This window comes from Arachis stenosperma, chromosome 4 (assembly GCF_014773155.1).
Source record: "Arachis stenosperma cultivar V10309 chromosome 4, arast.V10309.gnm1.PFL2, whole genome shotgun sequence".
Lineage (NCBI taxonomy): Eukaryota > Viridiplantae > Streptophyta > Magnoliopsida > Fabales > Fabaceae > Arachis > Arachis stenosperma.
The window spans coordinates 100,711,475-100,734,792 of record NC_080380.1 but is presented as its reverse complement, the minus strand read 5'-3'; the positions used below and the strand labels follow the sequence as shown (position 1 = coordinate 100,734,792).

Genomic DNA, 23,318 nt, shown 5'->3' with positions numbered 1-23,318 from the left:
TCACGCACATGCATATGACGCGTACGTGTCAGCGACACTTGCGCGTCATGTGCTCCTCTTCTCTTTTTTTTTTCCAGTTCCTGTTCTAAAATAGCTGCATGATCAGAAAATTAGTAAGAACTCAATAAAAATCAAATAAGTAAGAAAACTGCTACTACAAAAATAACTAAGAATGAAAAGAAACGATCATACCACGGTGGGTTGTCTCCCACCAAGCACTTTTAGTTAAAGTCCTTAAGTTGGACATATGGTGAGCTCCTTGTCATGGTGGCTTGTGCTTGTACTGATCCAGGAATTTCCACCAATGTTTGTAATTTCAATGGCTACCGGGATCCCAAACTAGGCGCCTAACTCCTTCGAGCAAGTTGAAGCAAGTGACAAGTCCCAAAGGGTGTTGATTGTAGGAATGAATTCCAGGATCCCAAACCTTGCTTTTACTCCCGTCTTCTTATGGATCACCATTGTTCTCACCAGGTGGAAAGCAATCTGAATTCTCATAGAGACATCCAAATAACCTTCTAAATCCATTCAATTGAGCTCTACACTAATCCTTGCACTTCAATTTGGAGCATGCAACCATATTGAACCTTGCTTGACAACTCTTGCCACTAACTATCTTCCTCTTACTTTTAATGCCACGAAGAGCTCTAAGTTAACCATCCATCTCCAGTAGCCCATATTCAAGTGGGAAAGTAAAGGTTAAGGATAGGAATTTTACCCACTTGAATGTTGTATTGGATGGTGATGGCTTTGGAAGAGGTCTTGCAAGCTCCACTCCCTTGTGTTCTTCTTTGAATTCTTCTACCTCTTTGCAAGCTTCCTCAATTTCAACCTCTTCCTCTTGGTAGCTTTCTTCTAATTCAATCTCTTCTTCATTACTTACCAAGGGCATGGGAGGTTGTGCATCTTCCTCTTCTTCCATATGTGAGGGTGGAAAGTTCTCTAATTCACTGGAGTATAAACTCCTTTGATTGATTTCCTCACTTTCTTCCCTAGGATCTTGCATTGTATCTTTTGGGAAGGAAATTGCTTGTTCCTCTTCCTGGTTCTTGATTAGCGACTGCACATGTTTCTCTACATTTTTGATACTCGTCTTTATATCATGTAGGAATTCTTTCATGAGGAGCTCAAGATCTGATGGTATTTGAGATGAATAGGGAGATGGAGGCTCTTGATATGGGTAGAAAGATGATGGTTCTTGATATGGATAGAGAGGTGGTGGTTCTTGATATGGATAGAGAGGTGGTGGTTCTTGGTATGAATAGAGAGATGGTGGTTCTTGATATGAATATGGAGGTGGTGGCTCTTGATAGTTGGAATATGGATCATTGAAGTTTCTTTGGTTTTGACTTTGCCAACCAAAATTTGGATAGTTCTTCCATCCACAATCATATGAATTACTACTTGGGTAGGAGTAGTAACCCATGTGATCTCTCTCCATTATTTTTCCTTAGCACAACACACCAAACAGAATTAAATGCACCATGTGGTAAACAGGAAAGCAAAGAAGACAGAATAGAATTCTAAAAATTAAAATAAGAAAAATTAAAATAAAACTAACTAGGAAACACCAAACTTAATTTTAGAAATTAAGGAAAATATTAGTGCTATTTATTTATTTAAAATATTTTTTTCGAAAATAATAAAATAAAATTTAAATAAAATTAAAATAAAATTAAAATTAAAACGCCTAATCTAAGCAATCAAACAATTGATAGTTGTTAATCACTATCAATCCCCGACAACGGCGCCAAAAACTTGGTGCGGTATTTTATAACCCACAAACTAACCGGCAAGTGCACCGGGTCGTACCAAGAAATACCTTACGTGAGTAAGGGTCGATCCCACGAGGATTGATGGATCAAGCAATAATGATTGATTGATTGTCTTAGTTAGGCAAGCAGAAACTGGTTTTGAGATGTTCAAAAGGTTTAAGTTCGAACTTAGAATATTAAAAGGATAGATAAATAAATAAGTTGGGAATAAAATATGGAGAAAACAGTTAAGGCTTCAGAGTTATCTATTTTTCCAGATTAACTTTTCTTACTAACTATTTTAATTATGTAGGATTTAATTTATGGCAAACTATATGTGACTAGACCCTAATTCTTTAGACCTTTCTAGTCTCCTCTAAAATTCATTAACTGCCAATTCTTTGGTCAATTAATTCCAATTAGAAGGTGAAGTTCAAATTCCAGTTTATATGCCACAAAAATTCTAATTACCCAAAAATAAGGGGATTATATGTCATGTATCCCGTTAAATCCAGATAATTAAAATTTAGGAGAAATTCTTTTCAAGCTGTTGTTCAAGTAAAGAGCTTTTCCAAGTTTTACAAGAACTCAAATAGAAAGAGGGTCATACTTCTGTTCCACCCAAATTCATAAAATAAAGAGCAAAAATAATTCTTAAATTATAAATCCATGCATAAATTAAAATAGAAAAAGCAATAAAATCAATCCATACAAATAGACAGAGCTCATAACCTTAACAATGGAGGATTAGTTGCTCATGGAATGTGGAACGTAAATTTGTATAGAATTCCCTAATGAAATCCCCCTAATGGAATCTCCTCTAGAAGAGAAGTCTCTCTTTTTTATAACTAATCCTAATTAATTTAAAATCTAATATCTAAAATTAAGATAATATCTTTTCCTATTTTCAAATTCAAATTTGAATTTAAATCAAAATTAATTATAACAATCATCAAGCCTTCAATTGATGAATGGGGACCACTTGATTCCTTCACTCTGCAGCTTCTAATCTGTGTTTTCTGGACTAAAAACTGGGTCAAAACAACCCAGAAATCGCCCCCAGCATTTTTCTGCATTTTCTGCACGTAGTGCATGTCACGCGTATGCGTCAGTCACGCGTACGTGTCTATGGTCTTTTTCCCGAGTCACGCAGACACGTCGATCACGCGCACACGTCGCTGTGCAATTCTTCAAATCACGCGTACGCGTCAGTCACGCGCACGCGTCACCGTGAAAAGCTCCAAATCATGCGTACGCATCGCTCCTTGCTGCCATCTCCTTTGATTCTTGTGCTGCAGAAACTCTATCAAATCCAGCCGAATGATACTTAAAATAAACAAAATTGCAAAATACTCAAAGTAGCATTCATATTGGCTAAAAGATAATTAATTCTTTATTAAACTCAACAAATTAGATGTAAATTCATTAGGAAAAGATAGGAAAGATGCTCACGCATCATTCAGCACTGCTATTTTTGAGACGAACTCTTAGTCTCTTTGATGTTCTAGACCGGCATAGTATAATTCTTCTAGTGTCCAGATCATTGAATATAACAAGATTACTATTATGCCCCTTGTCTTTAAAATAATGAAAATGCCTTCCTGAACACGTATCATTCTCTCCCTTTTCAAAAAGATTCATCTTCGAATATGCATATATATCAAAAGGAGAAAAATTAGAGATACTAAATACAATTGAATTACCATTTCTACCAAAAAATTATTCTTCCTCAAATTGTCCTTAATAATCCACAATATTTGGATTGGGCCATCTTCTCTAGCAACAAGTATTGTTTTTCTCTGACTTACAAGCTCCGCTTCCCTCCAAGAAATCTAAACCCCATCTCTGGATTTAAATATCATGATTTGATGGTTCTTCTCAACCCACTGAATTGTTATATCCCTCATGTGTGCAAGTTCAATCTTTCCAACCATACGTTCACTATCTAAAGTAATACCATTACTCAAAGGTAAAAATAATAATTTTAAAATAATCAACGATTGAAAAACATTCAGATATTCACAAAGATAACAACCAAATAGAGTTATAAATAGCAGAGTTATGAGAACACTCAATGTCTTACACAAAAAAAAAAAAAACAAGTGTAACATTCAAGATATGCTCATCCAAACAACTAGCATAAATTAGCACATAAACAAACTCTTTGGGAAAAAACTCAGTAATGTGTGTGGAATCTTTAATATCTTGACTTTTAATTAAAATTATCATCATATTAAATCTATCCACTAAAAAATTAATGATATACGTACGTTTTCTAACTCTATGCAAACCAAGTAGAAAATTCATAGAAATATCAATCCATGTATAAGTAAGAATAAATAAAGGAATGCACAACGTAATCAAGAATGCTTAATATTTAACTTTCTTACATGCAATAAAATCAGAATAAATTCCATCTATACTCTTATATTTATGAGACCAACAAAAAAAATATATAGATAACATATCTGAAATTCTATTTATTCTTTTTATTTCACAAGCAATAGATATAGAACAAAAATTAGATTTAGTTGGATAAAGATTCTTCATATAATCAAATACTAAGAATCTAGGAGTAAAAGTTGTGGTTAAATCATACCTTATGGACAATTCATTAGCAATTATGTTCTTATTACCTTGTCCAAATAAAATATAGAATTAATTATCTTTCTTCCTTTTCATCTATATTAATGCCTCCATAATTGACCAGTGAATCTGCAAAACCTTGAAAAGTTGACATAAAAACACTAGAAATTTTATTGTTATATATATGAGAAATTAAAAACTATGTAGAATTTAATGATACTAATGCACTCTTGTCTAAACTAGAACTTTCTACATCTCTCTCACAATCGTGTGTATTGCTCCCAGTTTTTTTTTTTTTTGCTCATTGACTTCTTTCACTCACTATTCTCGTCTTTTCTCTCAAAACTCTTGCTTTTAATCAAATATTGATTCTTTTCACTCAAACACTCACTCTGTTTCTTTGTTTCGTTTCTCTCATGTTTGTCAAATTGCTCACAATCCAAGGATCTATTTGAAATTTTTTGCATTTTTAGATCCTCTAAGTACACATCTGCTTTTACATCATACTCAATATGTTCTTCCATTACTGGCTTTGAAAAACTCTTCTTCTTATGTCGATCTATAATATTCTTCTTCATCTGCTCTAACTCAATGGCAACATTGACTAAATCTTCCATGGTTGTGTAATGGTAAAGAGTGACATTATCTGTAATGTCTTTATTAAGTCCAATAAGAAAGCCCCTCATAATAACTTTCAGGACACCTTTTAACATTAGCCTTGGTCCCCAAGTACATTAACTCCTTGTGGTACTTCATTATTGATTTGGAACCATGTTTCAACTTACGAACCTTTTTAAGAAACTTATTTTGGTATGACGATGACACGAATCGATTTCTCATGATTTTCTTCATCTTCTCCCAAGACTGAATTGGTGATTTTTCATTCCGTCTTTTCTTTTTGTCTAGTTTGGCCCACCAGACAAGGGCATAATCCAAGAATTCTACAGTTGCTAGTCTTACCTTTTTTTACCTCAGAGTAATTGTGACACTGAAATAAGAGCTTCACTGTTTGTTCCCATTCCAAATAAGCCTCAAGGCCACTTTTGTCTTTAAATCCTGGGATATGTATTTTGATAGCATTGATGTTACTATCAACATCTTTCCTGTGCTCTTTGACTAGGGGATAAAGAATTAATTATTGAATCCATGTCATTAAGATGATGTTCAATCCTTGCAAGGTTGCTAGCGATTGCGTCGACGTGGAAAGTCAGTTGTGGATCATGGTTCCCTTCGATGTCAGCCATCACTAAAGAACCTGTGAAAAAAAAACCTCACAGCAGTCTTCTCAAATGTATAACTCGGATTAGGATGGTAGCACGAATCCCAACACTTTCGTACTGTTTTACTAGCAAGTGCACTGGGTAGTCCAAGTAATACCTGAGTGAGTCAGGGTCAATCCCACGGAAATTGAGGTTTGAAGCAAGCTATAGTTATCTTGCAAGTCTTAGTCAGGTGGAATCAGAAGGTTGTTAGAAGTACGATGATCATGAAACTATGAAAGCAAAAGGGGTAGAAAATATTGAAAGGAATAGGGTTAAGGATTGGAGTTGCGTTGTCTTTCTGAATTAACTCTAGTACTACTGTCTTCTCTACTTGTGAATGATCCTCTTCAATGGCAGGCTGTAAGTTATTAGCACCTTTATTGAGAGGTCGTCAATATTCCTCTGGATCTGAACCCAAGGGTTAGTGTGGATCCATCTCTGCTTGAGGGTGAAGTGCGTACAGTCCATTCTCCTTAATGATCCTACTCAAAATACCACAGACAAGGTCAGATCTTCTGGATCAGAGAATGCTGCATCATTGGGTTCTAGCCTCTACCACAGACACCCTAATCTCCCCGAAATTGGCTGAACTGGTGTCTCGAGAAGTCCCCAACAAAGTCGTGGATTAGCCGTCTGAGAGATGTATGATTCAAGCTGGTGGTGCGTGCTTTCCACTGAAGTATTCACACGAACCTAAGTAGACGCGGGTGTTTGTCAGGCACGTTCGTCTTAATGTGATGAATAGAGCTAATTTGTCAGATCATCCTATTCACCACGTTGAGGTGCGAATATATATCTTAGAATTAATCAAACACGGATCGGAGAAGAAACAGTAATACTTTTATTAATTCATAGGACTCAGCATAAATTATGAAAATCTCAAATTTAGAAACTCGAATTTAAAATAAAAGTCTTAATACTGAAGTAAGAATACAATGTAAAACTTGAATTTAGCATAAAGTCTTAATAAGTCCCTTAATGATTATGAAAAATACACTTTAAATACTAAACAGATGATTAGTAAAGGTAAAATAGTCTTTTTAGTGCTAAAATGCACTTCTGAAGCTCACTTGGTGAGTATTTGGGCTGAACATTGATGAGATCCACGTGTTATGAGGTTTCTTGGGCATGGAACGTCCGCTAGGGGGTCCATCTTGGGCGTTTTGACATTGGTCTCTGCTCTTTGGGCGCTGGACACCTGGAAGGGGGCAAGAAGCTGGCGTTGGACGCCAGTTTTGGGCCTTATAATCCGAGATAAAGCATAGACTATTATATATTGCTGGAAAGCTCTGGAAGTCAGTTTTCCATAGCCATTGAGAGCGCTCCATTTTGACTTCTATAACTCTAGCAAAGTTCTTCCAAATGCAGACAGGTCAGATCTGGACAACATCTGCAGTGCTTTCTCTGTCTCTGAATCAGACTTCTGCTCCAGCTCCCTAATTTCAACCAGAAATCACCTAAAATTGTACAAAAATACAAAAACTCATAGTAGAATCCAAAAATGTGAATTTAACACTAAAACCTATAAAAACTTAATAAAAAATAAATAAAACATACTAAAAACTATATGAAAATGATGCCAAAAAGCGTATAAAATATCCGCTCATCATAGATACAATAACTAATTTAAATTAGATTTGATCTTTATTAGATTAAATCAGATTTGATTTAAATTTAAAATTTCTAAAAATACTACTAAGCAAATCAGAACTAAATAAATCTCATAACAAACTTACAAGCAAACTAAAATATAGGCCTAATAATTTCGAAAATTAATATTAAATTTGTGTCTTCCACTAGATTTGAAAAATACTGTTGGGCTACTTGTCTTGTCTTGACTTAGCCCATTGGATTTTATAAATTGTGGCCATTTTTAGCACCACTGTTTTAGAGATGAACTCTTAGTATCCAAAATCGACATAGTATAATTCTTCTAGTATTCAAATTATTGAATATTATAAAATTATTATATTACCCCTTGTCTCTAAAATAATGAAAATATCTTCTTGAACACATATCATTTTTATTAAGCTATGGAGAGTTAAAACAAAATAATTTGTTAAATATATGAGAGAACAGGAGAAAAGAATAAAAGATTTGGTTTGGTGAGTAGATTAAAACTAAAAACATCTTGAATGAAGAGCCGTTAAAGTTGATTAAATTTAAGTATGAATTACATTATAATTTATTATGTATTAATTATAATATATCAGTTACAAATATAATAAATACTACTTTTACTATTTTATGATTTAAAAAAATATATAATTAAATTATTATAGCAATATGTAATAATACAAAATTTATTCATTTATGACATAAGTTTCTTAATTTTTGTTTTCTTTTATTTGAGTTTCTGTTGTATTAAATTATTCTATATTGTAATTTTTGAAGTATGATAATGTTTTCCTGCAGAAATAGGAATTAGAAAAGAAAAAGGCCTTGCAACTAATAAAGGTTTTCTTTTTGAAAAAGTGCTAGTTTAATATTTGGTAAATTAAAAAAGAATATTCTAACTATTTTGTTAATTTATACTAATAATATTATATTTCATTATAATACCTAAATGAAACCAAAACACTCAACAAATCAATATCAAACTTTTTTTTGTCAACAATAATATTGTTCTCGGGTGAATGACCTGAATGTAACTTGCATTGGTCCCTTGCAGTCGATGTCGAACTATTATCCTTCGCACCGAGCTTTATGCTTGGATGTCCAAGTTTTTTGTCTAAAAATGTTTCACGTTGTGGGGAGAACAAAAAAGGGGAGTGTACCTGCAAAAGGCACTTTAATTCTTAAGTTAGTATTGTGAATTTCTTATATCCCTTTCGAAAATACCTTACCTTCTTTATGTAGGGAGAGGTGTTTGACAGTTTCATTGGTCATGATTATTCATGTTGAAAGGAAATTATATTGTATTCGGCCATTATGATGCTCGGCCAGGCGTTTTACTCTGAGCTATACTATTTGGATGAGTTATGACTCATTAAGCTGAGCTATAACGTATGATGCCGAGTTATATCTTTGAATTGTAACAGCCATATCACATCTCCAAGATTGGTCTGAGGATATTTTTAAAGAAGCAAGTTGAGCCTTTGATGAGCTATAACTCGGCGAGTGGGATAGTTATGAAGTCCCCAGTTCAACATACTTTATTAAAAATAATATGAAATAATAGTTTGGAAAATGTGACAATTTTAAATGAAGAGAGGGAAAGGTATTGATGGCATTAAAAGAAGTTATCATTTCCCAATACCATCTGAACCATCGATTTGATTGATGGAATGGTTTTGATGGAATTCAACCGGTCATGGTTTCGTTTAATTGATTGCTTTGGAATCCAAATAGTTTTTTGCAAATCAGAATTTCACTTGGGTTAAGAGTCGCTTGGGAAGGTTGCTGAGAAAGAAATGAGTAAAAGAGGTACGCATTTATTTTTTGCTCTCTGTGTGCTCTGCCTTCTTCATCTTTTGCTTTCTTGTTTTTAAATATGGGTTTTGAGAAAGAGAGAGAGAAACAAGAAAAAGTATACTGGTCGTATGATTGGGTTAGTGAAGATGTCAAAATGCAGACTTCTTTGTTTACTGATGCTGAAGCTGTGAAAGAAATAGATGTGCAGAAAATAGTTAAAGTAGGTTTTGGAGTTTGTGTTGTGTTGTTACCATGCTCCAGTGAGGACCGTGTGTTTCATAGGGGAGAGGGTTTTAAATTCTTCTACATGTATAGCTGTGTCATGGAGGAGTTAAGAGTAAAGCTTCCATTTTCAGATTTTCAAGGTCAAGTTTTGAAGCAGTTGAACTGTGCCCCCTCTCAGCTTCATCCCAATAGGTGGGCTTTTTTGTGAAACTTTAAGGTTGTGATAGAATATTTGGAAGAAAAGCCCTCAATAGAGCTATTCTTCTCTATGTTCCAAGCTAACGGCGTCTGAAAAGATGGTTGAATTAATTTGAATAGTTCTCGAGGGTTTGCTGTTTTAAATTATATAAGTCCTCCTTCAAGGACATTGAGGAAATGTATTTGAAATTTAGAAGTGTTAAAGATGATTTCGTATTTTATTTAGATCAAGCTTTAGGGGAAAGTTTTCCCTTATGGTGGTGTTCGAAGACTCAGACTATTCTCGGTTTTGAAACAATAAGTCTAAGGAATGAATGTGTGATTGAGTACATGGTGGAAGTTGTCAACTGAAAAGAATTAATCTTGGTTTTTTATTTATTCTAATGGGACAAAAATAAGCAAGCTGTGATAGATTACTTAGGTAAGTTTGTGAAGTAAGATGGTGTAGGCATAGTTTGACTGTTTGCCTAATTGTTTGATTATGTTTTTTGTTTCAGGAGGAAAATATCCTTTGTTTCCACAGCTACCTTAAGAGCTCGAATGAAGAGTAAAAATCTTAAAAGAGAAGGGTCATCATCCAAAGCGGATAAAGGTGTCAAGGTGGGTGAGGTTAACCAACCTCGCCCTAAGCGAAAAAAGGTTATATTGAAGAAAAGAAAATCCGATGTTGTGGATTTTTCAGAGGATTCAAGTGAGAAGGGTAAGGAGATTTCTATAGAGGAAATTCATGCCTTTATTGATAATCAAAAGAAACTCCCTGATATGGCCGACCATAGTGATGGATTGTCGGTCTGGGGAAAAGATTTTCCTTTTATGGTTGTGGGCCAACGAGGTTTGTCAATTGTCGGTGTAACACCCTAATGACCCTAAGCTTTACCTCACGTCATAAAGCAAAGGTTAATCAAACGTTACGACAGTTCTAATACTTATACACATAATATAGAAGGAATTAATATATTCTAGAAGTCTGTTGAAGAATTAAGCTCAAAAATAGAGTTCGAAAAGTGCAAAACGTACTCACAAAGCTACATTAAACGAAGCACAAGATATACGTACGGATATCAAGGTATATGTAAATAGATATATCAAAAGATAATAATAAAGAGATTTAGCCGTCGCTCGCGAAGTTTAAGCAGGCTAGTTACATACAGATATACAGAGTTAAGACAGTAAAACAGCTTATACAAATTTTCCTCTCAAAATAAGCCATTAGGCCAAATAAATACAAAAGTGAGAGATCTTAAACAAAATAATCAAAAAGACTTCAAACAAGTTAGCGATCCTTCATTTTGTCACCACCAAGCAACTCACCGAGGTGGGTTGCGACCTGCATCTAAAAAACCACAACAGAAAATGGTATGCGAACCGGAGGTTCTCAGTATGGTAACGGTGCCCAATGATGTAAGATATAAGACTCTGGGATGCCAGAGGCAATCCTAGAACTTCATATCCATCACAAGATTCAACTTAAAGCATAACTAAACCATTAAAACATCACATAAAACCATAATGATAAATGGTAATCTAACTTAGTAGATTTCTAAACTAACAACTCTCCGCTATCCCACAGCCTTCACCAACCTATCCTCCATGCGATCCCATCGCCACTGCCTTCCGAACCTCGTCAATTCCAGTAGAATACACAATTAATACAATGCAAGTAAAGCACAAGTATAAGCATATAGGTCAAGTAATTCAAATAGGCAATTATGCATGTTATACAATTAGGAAAGCAATACAAGTTGCAAAGCAAGCAAAAAGATAAAAGATATACATTATGAATGCCAGTCCTATTGGCTATGATATCACATTGTCGGTTCAACTGCCAACCCGACACATCTCCATGGAGACGTCGCCCTTCGGTCTCATATTGGGAACCACCGAGATATCGTGTCTGGATCACGGTCCAGGATGTCAATGCCTACACACTATAGTGATTCTGAAGGGATGCAAGTAGGATACTCTTGCCACGGACCTCACATCTCAGTGTAAGTGGGATAAACCTTCCGTCCTTACGCTGCCGCCGCGACCTCAACAGGTAGGATTAACCTACTTTCACAATTCATTCCAAACACATTAGTTCACCAATTTCACAATTCATTATCAATTATCACCAATACCATATGCCGCCTTCTCAGTCAACCAAAACCATCCTCAGTATTCCAGAAACATATTGGTGCACGAAATTGTGATCTCTTCTTTTCACAACTCAAATAATCCCTAGTAATGGCCCCAAAGACTTGGTGCTCAATACCATGGCATCACAACTTCGCACAACTAACCAGCAAGTGCACTGGGTCGTCCAAGTAATAAACCTTACGCGAGTAAGGGTCGATCCCAGGGAGATTGTTGGTATGAAGCAAGCTATGGTCACCTTGTAAATCTTAGTCAGGCAGACTCAAATGGTTATGGATGATATATGAATAAAATATAAAGATAGAGATACTTATGTATTTCATTGGTGAGAATTTCAGATAAGCGTATGAAGATGCTTTGTCCCTTCCGTCTCTCTGCTTTCCTACTATCTTCATCCAATCCTTCTTACTCCTTTCCATGGCAAGCTGTATGTAGGGTTTCACCGTTGTCAGTGGCTACCTCCCGTCCTCTCAGTGGAAATGTTCAACGCACCCTGTCACGGCACGGCTATCCAGCTGTCGGTTCTCGATCATGTCGGAATAGAATCCAGTGATTCTTTTGCGTCTGTCACTAACGCCCCACAATCGCGAGTTTGAAGCACGTCACAGTCATTCAATCATTGAATCCTACTCAGAATACCACAGACAAGGTTTAGACTTTCCGGATTCTCTTGAATGCCGCCATCAATTCTAGCTTATACCACGAAGATTCCGGTTAAAGAATCCAAGAGATAAACATTCAAGCCTTGTTTGCTTGTAGAACGGGAGTGGTTGTCAGGCACGCGTTCATAAGTGAGAATGATGATGAGCGTCACATAATCATCACATTCATCAAGTTCTTGAGTGCAAATGAATATCTTGGAATAAGAACAAGCTGAATTGAATGGAAGAACAATAGTAATTGCATTAATACTCGAGGTACAGCAGAGCTCCACACCTTAATCTATGGTGTGTAGAAACTCCACCGTTGAAAATACATAAGAACAAGGTCTAGGCATGGCCGTGAGGCCAGCCCCATGATCTAAGATAGCATAAGACTAAAGATAGCTACCCCGATTCAAATACAAATAGCAAAAGGTCATACTTATAGAAAACTAATAGCCTAGGGTTTACAGAAATGAGTAAATGACATAAAAATCCACTTCCGGGCCCACTTGATGTGTGCTTGGACTGAGCATTGAAGCATTTTCGTGTAGAGACTCTTCTTTGAGTTAAACGCCAGCTTTTGTGCCAGTTTGGGCGTTTAACTCCCACTTTGGTGCCAGTTCCGGCGTTTAACGCTGGGAATTCTGAAGGTGACTTTGAACGCCGGTTTGGGCCATCAAATCTTAGGCAAAGTATAGACTATCATATATTGCTGGAAAGCCCAGGATGTCTACTTTCCAACGCCGTTAAGAGCGCGCCAATTGGGCTTCTGTAACTCCAGAAAATTCACTTCGAGTGCAGGGAGATCAGAATCCAACAGCATCTGCAGTCCTTTTCAGTCTCTGAATCAGATTTTTGCTCAAGTCCCTCAATTTCAGCCAGAAAATACCTGAAATCACAGAAAAACACACAAACTCATAGTAAAGTCCAGAAAAGTGAATTTTAACTAAAAACTAATAAAAATATACTAAAAACTAACTAAAATATACTAAAAACATACTAAAAACAGTGCCAAAAAGCGTACAAATTATCCGCTCATCACATATGCCTCTGTTCTCTAACTTTTTACTAGAAATACCGAATTAGATCGCCTAGGACCTTTTCTATGTTTTACACCAAAAAACAAGCCAAAGATTCTTATATAAGTGTCACGGAAGATTACAAGCATGCCAAGAAGGTGAAACATTTAAAAACAAGGTTCACCACTTTCAGAATTCATTATGAAACGTACAAATAGATCTTTAACGGTCCATGGGGTTCAAGTAGTGCAAACACTAGCGCTGTAGTTAATCTTTCTTTGAAGTTTGAAGAATTTTCCTTGATAATCTGACATTCGCACCAATGGGCACTTTTGTATGTCGACTCAGTCATCGGTAACACCATTTGCAAAATCGAAGCTTCACAACTCCTCGTAAGGTCACACGCTCACTAGTTTCATTCTTCGTGTTCATAAGTTGTATCCTAGGAAACTAAAATATTTATCGTTGCGTCTAAGAGTTCATGTGATGTCGAAATGAGCTCAAGCTATCCAAAGGAATATCAAGCTTGAAATGAAGCAAACAATTCTATAGGGTATTCGTAAGAAGTTGAAAAGATATATTGTTTTGGGATCAGATAGGGTTGTAGGGATTTTAGAAAATGCACTAGAAAGAGAATTAGAGTGCAGTCAAAATGAAATTGCAATTTGAGAATCTTTAAAGGATACAATAAAGCAGATTGAATCAAAATACGTCTGTACTAATTTCAGAAGGATTACAAGCTCTTAAATAAAGGCGGTTTACCTCAACCGTACACGTTCAAGCTCACATCAAGGAATTACAAGGTTCACACTAGGATATGTGCAAACAAGGAATAGGATTAGGCAAAGTTTAATTTATTCACCAAGAAGAATTTCGAAATAAAGAGCTCTATTGCAATTTACAAAGGAAAAGATAGGTCAGTTCGTAAGGATGTGTTGATGCTCTTATTCGAATAAAATCTCATACCGCCATTAAGAGTACCGTACTTCCACAGCGTTACCCTGACTTGTTGGTCTTTAAGAATTGGATTATTTGCCCACGCCAACCAAAAACGTCCTTAAGTTCTGTCGGCTCTAACAGCAATACTTTACGCGACACAAGTGAGCTTGGTCCTAAGTTTGATACTAAGTTTGATACCTTTAGTCTCGAACCCTCATCCTTATTATAAGCTATGAATAAACGCGTTGTCCCAATATCGTAAAATACAGTTAAAGATTTATAACTAGTTACACACCTACCTCTTATCTCAGGCCCCCACATATGGCGTTCACAGCAAATACTTGGCTTTACTGTTGGTTCTGACTCGCATCTTGGTTTTTCCCATGAGGGCAATCCCTGGCAATGTGTCCAAACATTCCACAAGTGTAACATCGACCATTTCCTTTTGCCTGGTGAAACTGGGCATTGTTGTTTCTTCTAAAGTTCCTTGACCATAAGAATAATGAGTGGCGTGTCTATCCCTTTTGAAGATCTGGCCTTTTGGGGAAAAATACTTTCTACGACCTCTACTACTGGTACCATCGCGAGTATCTCTCGTCAAAGTCATCTTCTCAATGTAATTCTCCACGAATCTTCCCTCATTCACCAATTTTGAGAATTTCCTAATCTCCAATGGAGCCACAACACGCATGATATCTTCCCTCAACCCAACTAAGTATTTAATGTATTTCTAGCCCTCATAGGACTGAGGAGCACCCTTACTTATTCTCGAAAACCTACAGAGTTCCTCAAACTTGCTGGTGTATTCAGGTACAGTCATGGACCCTTGCATTAACCGTAAGACTTCCAACTCCCTGGCCTCCTTTATTGACTCATGAAAGTACTTCCTGTAGAAAGCTGTCTGGAATAACGTCCATGTAATGTCCACATTTTGTTGGTGTAGCTGTTGGTGCTCTCATTGCCACCATTGCTAAGCTTTTCCCACTAGTTGATAAGCTGCATATTCCACGAACTGGTCATATAGTACATATTGAGTTTGCAATGCACGCTCCACATCTTGGAACCAGTTGTCTGCTTCAGTAGGGTTTGTCGATCCATTGAAAATCGGCGGGTCAACTTTCCGAAAAGAAGCTAGAGTTCTCTGAACACCATCTAAGTAGTCCTCAGAACCCTCTCCACTTTCATTTTCGACTGATTGCCTTGTCCGCTACATAGCATGAGTAGTCATAGCAGTGTTCGCTTGAATCGTGTTAACTAAGTTAGTCATTGCCACCACGAGTTTAGTGTGATTGTCCGTCGTCGGGTTACCCTCATAGTCTCTCCGTATACGTAACTGACCTTGTCCATGAGATGCCATTCAAGGTCTTGTCCACACCAAACAATCGATATCAAGGTGATTAGTCTCAATATCAAAGGTATATCCCAAAAAGGCACTCACAAACAAGCATGCTATAGATATATCAAGCAGATAACCTAAGTAGCATGAAAAAAAAAGACACAGAGTATGTAATGAAGCACAGTCCGTCCATCCCTTAGGCTCACAAGGAGGAACCACTCTGATACCACTAAATGTAACACTCTAATTACCCTAAGCTTTACCTCGTGTTGTAAAGTAAAGGTTAATCAAAGGTTACGACAGTTCTAACGCTTATACACATAACATAGAAGGAATTAATATATTCTAGAAGACCGATGAAGAATTAAGCTCAAAAACAGTGTTCAAAAAGCATAAACCGTACTTAGAAAGCTACACTAAACAAAGCACAGGATATACGTACGGATATCAAGGTATATGTAAATAGATATATCAAAAGATAATAATATAGAGATCTAGCCGCCGCTCGCAGAGTTTAAGCCGACTTGTTACATACAGATATACAGAGTTTAGACAATAAAACAGTTTATATAAATTTTCCTCTCAAAGTAAGCCACTAGGCCAAATAAATATAAAAGTGAGAGATCTTAAACAAAATAATAAAAAATACTTCAAACAAGATAGCGATCCTCCGCTCTGTCACCACTAAGCAACTCACCGAGATGGGTTGCGACCTGCATCTGAAAAACAACAACAAAATATGGTATGAGAATTGGAGGTTCTCAGTATGGTAACAGTGCCCAATGATGTAAGATATAAGACTCTGGGACGCCAGAGGCAATCCTAGAACTTCATATACATCACAACATTCAACTTAAAGCATAACTAAAACATTAAAACATCACTTAAAACCATAATGATAAAGAGTAATCTAACTTAGTGGATTTCTAAACTACCAACTCTTCGCAGTCCCACAGCCTTCACCAACCTATCCTCCATGCGATCCCATCGCCACCTCCTTCCAAACCTCCTCAATCCCAGTAGAATACGCAATTAACACAACGCAAGTAAAGCACAAACATAAACATATAAGTCAAGTAGTTTAAGTAGGCAATTAGGCATGTTATACAATTAGGCAAGCAATACATGTCGGCAAAAGCAAGCAAATAGATAAAAGATGCACATGATGAATGCCTGTTCTATTGGCTGTGATATCACATTATCGGTTCAACTGCCAATCCAACACATTTCCATGGAGACGTTGCCCTTCAGTCTCATACTGAAAATCCCCGAGATATCGTGCCCGGATCACAGTCCATAACGTCAGTGCTTGCATACTATAGAGATTCCGAAAGGATGTGAGCAGGATACTCTTGCCACAGACCTCACATCTCAGCGTAAGCGGGATAAACCTACCATCCTTATGCCGCCGCCGCGACCTTGACAGGCTGGATTAACCTACTGTCCCTGCCAGGCGCATAGCATCCCGTCCCTGCCAGGCGCATAGCGTCTCAATAATAATATATCATTGATAAACCCCATTTGTAGGGTTTATCTTGTATTGATTTTAGGGGATTTTATCACCTTTTACCCACATTTATTCAATGAAGTAGCATGGTTTTATAACTTCTCCTTAATTGTGCTCAAGAGTGAAAACATGCTTTTTAGGTCTTAAAATAAATAAATTTAATTCACCTTGATTCCATTAGATGCCTTGATATGTTTGTTAAGTGATTTAAGGTTTAGGAGGCAAAGATTGGATCAAGGAAATGAAGAAAGAAAGCATGAAACGTTGGAGAACTCATGAAGAGATGAAAGAACCGGAAAGCTGTCAAGCCGACCTCTTCGCACTTAAACGACCATAACTTGAGCTACAGAGGTCCAAATGATGCGGTTCCAGTTGAGTTGGAAAGCTAACATCCGGGGCTTCAAAACGATATAAGATTTTTCATAGTTGCATCGCGCATAGGGGCGCGCACGCGCACGGTACAAGGACGCGCCGATTGTGGCACATGACCCACTTAATGCAACTCGTGGCCAGCGAATTCTAAAGCCTTGTGGGCCCAATCCAACTCATTTCTGATGCTATTTAAGCCAAAGATTGAAGAGGGAAACACATGTTGGTTACCATTAGTTTAGTTTAGCTTAGTTTAGTAGTTAGAGTTAGTTTCTAGAGAGAGAAGCTCATACTTCTCTCAAGGATTAGGATTAGGTTTAGTTCAATAATCTTAGATCTAGATTTTAATTCATGCTTTCATCTCCTTCTACCTCTCAATTCTTTGTTGTTACATTCATTCTTCTTCCATTCTTTTGTTGTAATTTCCTTTATGTTGTTCTTATGTTTTGTTGTAGATCTACTTTTGTTCCTTCCATTTTCTTTCAATTCAATAAGAGGTAATTCATAATAAATGTGTTTCTTTTAATTGTTGTTGTTAATTCCTTTCAATAATTGTTGTTAGATTTCATTCTTGTTGTTGCTTTACTATGCTTTTCTTTTGTGCCTTCCAAGTGTTTGAGAAAATGCTTCGTTGGATTTTAGAGTAGAGTTTTATGTTCTTGGCTTGGAAAGGTAACTTAGGAACTCTTGAGTTACTAATGTCCAAGTAATTGATGATTGGGATCCATTGACTCTAGTTCTCACTAATTGAATTAGTGGAGAGTTAGGACTTATGGACTAGGATTGATATAGCTCATTTGACTTTCCTTTACTACTAGTTAGAGGATGATTTAATGAGATTAATCCTTGCCAATTCTCATATTGTGGTTAGTGATTAGGATAGAGATCCTTGACCACCAACCCTTGCCAAGACCTTTTTAGGCCTTAGTTTACTTTCTTGCCATTTATCTTTCATGCTTCATATCAAAACCCCAAAATAACTCACAACCAATAACAAGACACTTTATTGCAATTCCTAGGGAGAACGACCCGAGGTTTCAATACTTCGATTTATAAATTTAGGGGTTTGTTTTAGTGACAAACAACTTTTTGTATGAAAAGATTATTGTTTGGTTTAGGCACTATACTTGCAACGAGAATTCATTTGTAAAATTCTAAACCATCAAAAATCTAATCATCAAAATGGCGCCGTTGCCGGGGAATTGCAATGGTGTTATGTTATTGGTTATTGTATATATGTGAATATTGTGAATATGTTTGCTTTTTGCTTCTTTGTTAGTTTTTAGTTTGTTCTCTTTAATTGTTCCTATTTTTTGTTTTTGCCCTCTCTTATCACCATGAATTCTCATTTTGGCTCTGAGTGTGATTACAACTATGTTGTAGGTGATGGGAGCTACAATGAAGATGTGTGTCAAGGATGGGATAACCAAAGGTGGGAGGAGCCATATGCTTATGATCAATCCTCTTGGCAACAACCTCCACCAATGCACTATGAAGAAAAGCCATTCTATGATGCATATCAATCCAATGGCTATGGTGAATCGCCTTGTGATTTTCAAGAACCACCACCATATGCCTATGAGTCATATCCTCAACATGAACCTCAACCACACTCACAAGCCTATTTTCAACAAACACCTCCATATGACTGATGAGCGGATAATTTGTACGCTTTTTGGCATTGTTTTTAGTATGTTTTTGGTAGTTCTAGTTGAGTTTTTATTATATTTTTATTAGTTTTTAGTTAAAATTCACTTTTCTGGACTTTACTATGAGTTTGTGTGTTTTTCTGTGATTTCAGGTATTTTCTGGCTGAAATTGAGGGATCTGAGCAAAAATCTGATCCAGAGACTCAAAAGGACTGCAGATGCTGTTGGATTCTGACCTCCCTGCACTTGAAGTGGATTTTCTGGAGCTACAGAAGCCCAATTGGCGCGCTCTCAACGGCGTTGGAAAGTAGACATCCTGGGCTTTCCAGCAATATATGATAGTTCATACTTTGCCCAAGATTTGATGGCCCAAACCGGCGTTCAAAGTCACCTCAAGAAATTCCAGCGTTAAACGCCGGAACTGGCACCTAATTGGGAGTTAAACGCCCAAACTGGCATAAAAGCTGGCGTTTAACTCCAAGAAGAGTCTCTACACGAAAATGCTTCAATGCTCAGCCCAAGCACACACCAAGTGGGCCTGGAAGTGGATTTTTATGTCATTTACTCATCTCTGTACACCCTAGGCTACTAGTTTTCTATATATAGGACCTTTTACTATTGTATTTTCATCTTGGTTCTTCTGGTTCCCTCTCTGGGGCCGAAACCAATGATCACTTTTGTTCTTATGTATTTTCAATGGTGGAGTTTCTACACACCATAGATTAAGGTGTGGAGCTCTGCTGTACCTCGAGTATTAATGCAATTACTATTGTTCTTCTATTCAATTCCGCTTGTTCTTTGTCCAAGATATTCATTTGCACCCAAGAACATGATGAATGTGATGATTATGTGACGCTCATCATCATTCTCACTCATGAACAAAGTGACTGACAACCACTCTTGTTCTACAAGCAAACGAGGCTCTAATGTTTATCTCTTGGATTCTTTAACCGGAATCTTTGTGGTATAGGCAAGAACTGATGGCGGCATTCAAGAGAATCCGGAAGGTCTAAACCTTGTCTGTGGTATTCTGAGTAGGATTCAATGATTGAATGACTGTGACGTGCTTCAAACTCCTAGCAGGCTAGGGCGTTAGTGACAGACGCAAAAGAATCAATGGATTCTATTCCGGCCTGAACGAGAACCGACAGATGATTAGCCTATGCTGTGACAGAGCATCAGGGACGTATTTTCACTGAGAGGATGGGAGGTAGCCACTGACAATGGTGAAACCCTACACGAGCTTGCCATGGAAAGGAGTAAGAAGGATTGGATGAAGACTGTAGGAAAGCAGAGAGACGGAAGGGAAGGCATCTTCATACGCTTGTCTGAAGCTCTTACACCAATGATATACATAAGTATCTCTATCTTTATCTTCATGCTTTATTCGTTTATCACTATACCCATTTGAGTCTGCCTGACTGAGATTTACAAGATGACCATAGCTTGCTTCATACCAACAATCTCCGTGGGATCGACCCTTACTCACGTAAGGTATTACTTGGACGACCCAGTGCACTTGCTGGTTAGTTGTGCGAAGTTGTGTTTATGCCATGGTATTGAGCACCAAGTCTTTGGAGCCATTACTAGGGATTGTTTATGTTTGGAAAAGTATTGATCACAATTTCGTGCACCAAGTTTTTGGCGCCGTTGCCGGGGATTGTTCTTGTGTATGGACAACTGACGGTTCATCTTGTTGCTTAGATTAGGTATTATTTTTCTTCAGAGTTCTTAAGAATGAATTCTAGTGTTTCAAGGTGATGTTCTTATCATCACCAAAGCTGATTGATTCTCATCAATTTAGCTCTTGAATGCAATGTCCTGCTGAAGCTTGGCCGGCCATGTCTAATTTCTTTAGACTAAAGCTTTAGACTAACATTGCATGATTCCTGGAATTCTCATTAAGAATTTTGATACCTTTATTTTCTTTTTCCACTTAATTTTCGAAAAATCCAAAAAAAAAAATTTACAAAATCATAAAATCCAAAAATATGTCTTGTTTGAGTCTAGTGTCTCATTTTAAGTTTGGTGTCAATTGCATGTTTCTGTTTTTCTTGCATTTTTCGAATTTATGCATGTGTCTTCACTAATCTTCAAGTTGTTCTTGATGATTTCCTTGTTTTGATCTTTGAATTTTATTGACTTGAGTGTTTTGTTGTTTCTCATATGCATTTTCATTTTGTTAGTGTCAATAGTATACAAACTGCTAAGTTTGGTGTCCTGCATGCATTGTTATTTGAATTTAGTTGCATTTTGATTATTCCTCATTATTAAAAATCCAAAAATATTTTTAATTTGTGTCTTTTCAAGTCAATAATACAGAGAATTGAAGATTCAGAACATACTGCAGAGGAATTATACAGAAAAAGCTGGGCATTCAAAAATGCCCAGTGAAGAAGACAGACTGGCGTTTAAACGCCAGCCAGGGTGCCTGGCTGGGCGTTTAACGCCCAAAAGGGTAGTAGTTTGGGCGTTAAACGCCAGAATGTGCACCATTCTGGGCGTTTAACGCCAGGATGGCACAAGGGGGAGAATTTTGTTTTCAAATCAATTTTTTTCAAGTTTTTCAAAATCAAATCTTTTTCAAATCATATCTTTTCAATCAAATGTTTTCAAAATCAATTTCTTTCCTTTTTCAAAGATACTTACTAACAATTAATGATTTGATTGAACATTTTTTGCCTTTTCTGTTGAGGAAGGTTTTATGTTTGAATCATATCTTTTCTTGTTAGGCAAGTCATAAATTTTTAGAATCATATCTTTTCAAATTGTTTTCAAATCATATCTTTTAAAATTGTTTTCAAATCATATCTTTTCAATCACATCTTTTTCAAAATAAGTTTTCAATCAAATCTTTTTAATTTCTAATTTCAAAATCCTTTTCAAAAAATCACTTGATTTCTTTTCCACTCTTATTTTCGAAAATCAATTAAGTGTTTTTCAAAATGTTTTCAAAATCTTTTAACTTAATTTTCGAAAATTACTTCCCTTCTTCTCACATCCTTCTATTTATGGACTAACACTATTTCTTAATGCAAAATTCGAACTCCATCTTCTTTGATAAGTTCGAATTTTCTACCTCTGTCTTCCATTTTTCTTCCTCTGACACCTTAAGGAATCTCTATACTGTGACATAGAGGATTCCATATTTTCTTGTTCTCTTCTTCTTCATATGAGCAGGAACAAAGACAAAGGCATTCTTGTTGAAGCTGACCCTGAACCTGAAAGGACCTTGAAGCGAAAGCTAAGAGAAGCTAAGGCACAACTCTCTGTTGAGGACCTGACCGAATTCTTCAAAGAAGAAAAACTCATGGCAGCCGAAAATAACAGCAATGCCAACAATGCAAGGAAGGTGCTGGGTGACTTTACTGCACCTACTCCCGACTTCTATGGGAGAAGCATCTCTATCCCTGCCATTGGAGCAAACAACTTTGAGCTTAAGCCTCAATTAGTTTCTCTAATGCAACAGAATTGCAAGTTCCATGGACTTCCATTGGAAGATCCTCATCAGTTCTTAGCTGAATTCTTGCAAATCTGTGACACAGTCAAGACTAATGGGGTTGACCCTGAGGTCTACAGACTGATGCTATTCCCTTTTGCTGTAAGAGACAGAGCTAGAATATGGTTGGACTCTCAACCTAAAGAAAGCCTGGACTCTTGGGAAAAGCTAGTCAATGCCTTCTTGGCAAAGTTCTTTCCACCACAAAGATGGAGTAAGCTTAGAGTGGAGGTCCAACCCTTCAGACAGAAGGATGGAGAATCCCTCTATGAAGCTTGGGAAAGATACAAACAATTAATCAGAAAATGTCCCTCAGACATGCTTTCTGAATGGAGCATCATAGGTATTTTCTATGATGGTCTCTCTGAACTATCCAAGATGTCTCTGGATAGCTCTGCTGGAGGATCTCTTCATCTGAAGAAGATGCCTACAGAAGCTCAGGAACTAATTGAAATGGTTGCAAATAACCAATTCATGTACACTTCTGAAAGAAATCCTGTGAACAATGGGACTAGTCAGAAGAAAGGAGTTCTTGAGATTGACACTCTGAATGCCATATTGGCTCAGAACAAAATATTGACCCAACAAGTCAATTTGATTTCTCAAAATCTGTCTGAAATGCAAAATGCACCAAGCAGTACTAAGGATGCTTCATCTGAGGAAGAAGCTTATGATCCTGAGAACCCTTCAATGGAAGAGGTGAATTACTTAGGAGAACCCTATGAAAACACCTATAATTCTTCATGGAGAAATCACCCAAATTTCTCATGGAAGAATCAAG

At 36.8% G+C, this 23,318-nt stretch overlaps 1 non-coding gene across 1 annotated transcript; it reads right to left on the bottom strand.

Moving 5' to 3' along the window:
- Positions 1–22,753: 22,753 nt before the first annotated feature.
- Positions 22,754–22,861, bottom strand: LOC130977521 (small nucleolar RNA R71). The gene has a single exon (XR_009085210.1). It is a non-coding gene; the product is annotated as a small nucleolar RNA R71 (small nucleolar RNA).
- Between the last annotated feature and the right edge of the window lie 457 nt (positions 22,862–23,318).